Source organism: Lactuca saligna, chromosome 1, assembly GCF_052625555.1.
Source record: "Lactuca saligna cultivar CGN05327 chromosome 1, ASM5262555v1, whole genome shotgun sequence".
NCBI classification, from domain to species: Eukaryota; Viridiplantae; Streptophyta; class Magnoliopsida; order Asterales; family Asteraceae; genus Lactuca; species Lactuca saligna.
In genome coordinates this window covers 65,286,268-65,291,866 of record NC_136417.1, presented here as the reverse complement: position 1 = coordinate 65,291,866, position 5,599 = coordinate 65,286,268, and the positions used below count along the sequence as shown (strand labels likewise).

Here is a 5,599-nt window from a genome sequence, read left to right as displayed (position 1 = left end):
TATATATATATATATATATATATATATATATATATATATATACTATTCTCAAAAGACTATCCATACAAATTGTTCCAGTGAAGTGCAACCCAAATGGACCATGCCGGGTCAGGTCAAGTACATAGCAAATATAGTTATGGACTTATACACCTTATCCAACAATATGTATGTATCTCGCTCTAAAGATTAACGGTTATAATAGTGTGGGTATGCTAAGTGTTTTGACTTAGCTAATGAATATAGTTTCACTAAAAATCCCTTAACCAAAGTATGTGAATAGCTCTCTGCTCTAACTTAATTGTGGTTAAGTCATTAGCCATAATGCATTTCAATGTATAAAGTTTATAAAAGCCGAGTTTGCTTGGTATGTATGTAAAAGTGTAATGTACTTGCTTTTATAGACATGTATGTTTCAAAGCTCCAAAAGGAAAATCCAAGCTCTTTATGAGGTCATACACTCAATGGGGACCTCAATCACTTCAACCACATAAACTTTATGCTTTTAATACGTCCACAAGGTCTAGATCTGAAGTCCTTTCGGATCATTAAGCACAAATACATGGAGTTTGGTGTTTTAGGGCTTGAAGACCACCAATTTGGGACAAAAATGGTATCTAATGAACTAGTGATCAAGGTAGGAACCTTTCTACCTGAATGGAAGCTTCTCATAGTGTAGATTTCGGATCTACTCCCCTCCTTGAACTCTTCAACCTCCTCCTTCTTCTTCTAAGCTCCAAACTTCCTTCACCAAGAAAAAATCACTCACAAGAACAATATGGGGGCTAGGGTTTCGCTCTACAACTCTCTGGAAGTGTTAGTGACAACGGAGGCCGAGTTAGAGTGCTTAAATAGGTTGCAAACACTTAGGTTAAGATTTTTGCCCAAATAGGGCATACTCGCCGAGTCCGAGGCTCAGACCCCGCATCTCATCCCGCTCCTACTTGGCGAGTTGGTCCTTCAACTCGCCGAGTCCAAGGCAAAATGTATGAATTAGGAATTATTAATTACAAGAAATATGTACCGGGAACCAAGTGCTACAAGTTGAGTATTTGTTGAATGGTCCCACGGATGGTGCCACAAGTTGCGTGTAAGGTTTTCTCACCCTGTTCCATACAGACTATGTAATATGAAATGAGGGGTGCTCGAGGTCTTAAACTTGAAAGGAAAACACGACTGTAGGGCGTATTTTATGGGAGTACTGGGAAAACGCTCTTATGGTGAAGTTAGATATCAAATTTGGTAGTATTTTGATTGAATGTAAATCGTTACAAGAGTTGTGTACATATTTCCTTGTTATGGTATCCTTTATAATCCATTTCCATTGGGAATAGCTTCGTGGGTTGGACTGGGCAAAACCTGTCCCATTGCCATTACTGCTTCCTTTGTCGAGGGTACAAAAGGTTGTACTAGGAGGGGCATCAATCGCTTTCGTTATTGCAAGAGTATTATTATGAATTCCAACGGTTATTTTACAACCTTTTCAACGACGATATTGAGGCCTCTATAAACCTCCTTCCCACTGGTTCGACCAGTTTATTCCTCGAATCAGCTTGTATCTGTCGCAGGGCTCGTTCGATATCGTCAGCTTGTATGAGGTGTGTTGTCATCATCTTTTTCCCATTTTCTAGGTTACACGACATTGATTAGCCGATTGATGAATCGGATCTTGGATCGTTGTCCCACCGACGAACCAGTCTAGATTTCGAAATGGAAGACAATAGAAAAAGGGTCTCCCTCTATTTGTCTTCTTCTCGCTGCTTTTCTCGTCCATCATTACCTGTGCCTCTTACAAATTTAGTTGCAGGTATCTAAGCATCCATTAGTTAACGGGGTTGGGGTGTGAAGCGCAAACCGCTCTTTGATCTCCCACTGAGTTGGACGGGAAGAGACATATGGGGGTAATATATGAAGCATTTTAATTATCCATGGTTGAAAGTCATCTTCATAGGGAGTTTTTTTTTTTTTTTTTTTTTTTTTTTTTTTTTTTTTTTTTTTCTTATAAACATAGAGTTGGAACTTGCCGATGGACGAGAGAACCAACGTGAAGCTTCTGTATTAAGCCTTTTTATGAATGTAGTGTGGCCGACCAGGCATATACCTTATTTACAGGTATTAAAAATCAAAAGAGCGAATTATAAAAAAATAATTAGTGGATTTCATGTTATTATTTCTTGAGTAGTAAGACCGACAAAAAAAAAATATCAAAATATTTAATTTTCTTTTTACTATTTACATTTTATACTTTTTATTGTTTTGCATAAAAACAAAATTATTAAGCTCAATAAATATATTTCGATAAAAATTAAATTACTCACATCTCATATGATGTATGAGGTGCGACAAACACATATAAAAACATTATTTTTAGAGTCCTACTTAGGAAAAACTTATTAACCATTTCTAGTTTATTAAACGGTTTAATTTTAACAATAGCTAACTTTATGCCACTGTCACTGGGTTTGCTCTAGAAAAGAAGAAAGGTTGGACTTGCAGAAAGTCAGAAACATGAATAATCCATTAGTCCTAGAAAGCCGTCAGACAAGACCAGCGTAAATGTACAACTTACATTGAACAACGTACAAGTCATTATGAACATATGTTGATCAAATGTCTACAATTCAACCATACAACCGCGTAATCAAACATTGAATAATACAATAAATCGTATTCACACAGTCGTCTTATTTAAGCAATTCATGTCCTTCCCCTCACCATTCCTATACACTTTCATGCCATCTAATCCATTCCACCACCACCATGCACTTCAGTCGCCTCTGCTTCGTTTTGCCGTCAGACGGAGACGACCACCAGCCAGTTGTCCATAACCACCGTCCTAAGCAACCGGACTCCACCTCACACAAACACCCACCACGTGGCCCTCATATTCCAGATGTCCTCCGGCGAGTTCTTCACAGACTGTATGACACAAAACCAGATATTTATTCTTGCGGTTTCAATCCATGGCATAAACAAACGTCTATTGTCTTTCACGACACCGAAGGAGTCCAGTTTCCGAACGACAAGGTGTTTGTGGGCCATAGCCCCAAAATCTTCAGCTACTCTGAGCTTTACATCGGTACTAAAGGGTTTAGCAAAGATGAGATCCTTGGATCAGGAGGTTTCGGGAGAGTTTATAGAGCGGTTTTACCGAGCGATGGAACTGTGGTGGCCGTTAAATGTTTGATGGAGACTGGTGAGAGGTTTGAGAAGACTTTCACAGCAGAGCTGGCGGCGGTAGCCCGTCTCCGGCACCGGAACTTGGTTCCCTTACGTGGATGGTGTGTTAACGAAGATCAGCTTCTTCTCGTTTATGACTACATGCCTAATCGCAGCCTTGACAGAGTACTTTTCCGGCGGGCGGCGCTGGTGCTTGGTTGGGATCAGAGAGTGAAAATAGTGAAGGGACTCGCCGGAGCTCTGTTTTACCTCCATGAACAACTGGAAGCTCAGATCATACACCGTGATGTGAAAACAAGCAATGTGATGCTTGATTCCCGTTTCAATGCCCGGTTAGGTGATTTTGGTTTAGCTAGGTGGCTAGACCATGAATTCAAGTACCAAAATGTTTCACCCTCCGTCAAGCACTACGAGATCAAGACCGCCGATACGACACGTATTGGCGGCACGATTGGATACCTGTCGCCGGAAAGTTTCAAGAAAGGCGGTCTTGCCACCGCCAAATCCGATGTTTTTAGCTTTGGCATCGTATTACTCGAGATTGCTTCGGGAAGAAAAGCAGTCGATCTTACGTATCCAGATGAACAGATCATTCTGCTCGACTGGATTCGAGAATTAGCTGATGATCAACTACTTGTAAAAGCAGCCGATCATCGGCTACATGATGGATCATACAAAGTTCCTGATATGGAACTTTTGATCCGTCTTGCGTTACTATGTACTCTCCATGATCCACAGTCCCGACCCAATATGAAATGGGTCGTGGATGCACTTTCTGGCAATGCCTGCGTAAAGATCCCAGATCTTCCGTCCTTCAAATCCCACCCACGCTACATCTCAGTATCTCCACCAATTACTAGTAGTAACACTACAAACACAACCACCACCATCACCATCACCACCACTACCACTGTTTCTGGTGATTCAACCACTACCACAACCGCCAAAGAAGGATTGAGTCGTCGTGGATCGAAAATATGCCCGATGGTGGAACTGTGCCCGATGGTGGAACCACCACGAGAGATAACCTACAATGATATCATTTCTGCAACTGATAATTTCTCGGATTCTAACCGCCTCGCAGAGGTTGATTTCGGGACCGCTTACTATGGTGTCCTCAATAATCGAGACATAATCGTAAAGCGGCTCGGGATGAAAACATGCCCTGCACTCCGAGCACGCTTCGCGAATGAGCTCTCAAACTTAGGGAGGCTTAACCATCGAAACCTTGTCCAACTCCATGGATGGTGCACTGAGCACGGTGAGATGCTTGTGGTCTACAACTACACGGCTAATCGTATCTTGGGTCAGCTCCTCTCACACCATAACCATCAAAGGTCACAACTGGTCTTACAATGGGGTCACCGTTACAATATTTTGAAATTACTTGCGAGTGCGGTTCAATATCTTCATAATGAATGGGAAGAACAAGTGATCCATAGGAACATCACCTCATCGGCTATAGGGGTCGAACCGGATATGAACCCTCGGCTCGGTTCGTTTGCACTTGCGGAATTTTTAACGAGAAATGAACATGATCATCATGTGGAAATCGACCCGAAAAGATCAGTCCATGGGATTTTCGGGTATATGTCGCCGGAATATATGGAATCAGGGGAAGCCACCACGATGGCGGATGTTTATAGCTTTGGTGTGGTGGTTCTTGAGGTGGTTACCGGTCAAATGGCGGTGGATTTTAGAAATCTGGATGTGTTGTTGGTTAAAAGGGTACATGCAATTGAGAATCATGAAAGGGATTACAAAAAATTGGTTGATCCTAGGCTAGATGGAGAGTATGATCACAAGGAACTCGTTAGGCTTGTGAAGTTAGCCATTGCTTGCACGTGGTCGAACCCAGGGTTAAGACCAACCATGATTCAGGTTGTGAACATACTCGATGGTCGTGACAAATGCCCCATGGAAGTAGCAGATAAAATGGAGAATATGGAAGAATGGAAAGAAAGAAATATGTTGGCGCTGTCACTAGTTAGGAGAGTTCAAGCTTTAGGAATACAATGAATCAAAACACACCTTTGGTTATTGTGCGGATATGTAAAGAATTCTAGCTAGCGTTTCATGTCAAGGCCAAGGAAGGCAAAATATTTATTAATCTAGTTACGTATAATATGGTAATGATATCTATTTTTCAACAGATAAAAGCAATGTAATTATATTTTTTTGCTGATAAAACTATAAACAAATTATCATTTTCAAATGTAAGTGCATATAGAAGTCGATTGTCTATTGAATATTGATAGCGAGTGTTAAATAAATTGTGATTTTTCAATTTGCCCGATTCTAAAGCCATATACATATAAGGAGATAAAAATAGTAACAAATTTGATGAAGTTAAATATTGTGTATATAAACCTTACAGGGATGAGCAACTCTCGACCCTGACGCACACCCACACGGCCAGTGG

The 5,599-nt window shown here is 40.9% G+C and overlaps 1 pseudogene; it reads left to right on the top strand.

Annotated features, from left to right (window-relative positions):
• The first annotated feature begins 2,699 nt into the window (after positions 1 to 2,699).
• On the top strand, positions 2,700 to 5,392 carry LOC145038417 (receptor like protein kinase S.2 pseudogene; annotated as a pseudogene).
• The last annotated feature ends 207 nt before the right edge of the window (positions 5,393 to 5,599 follow it).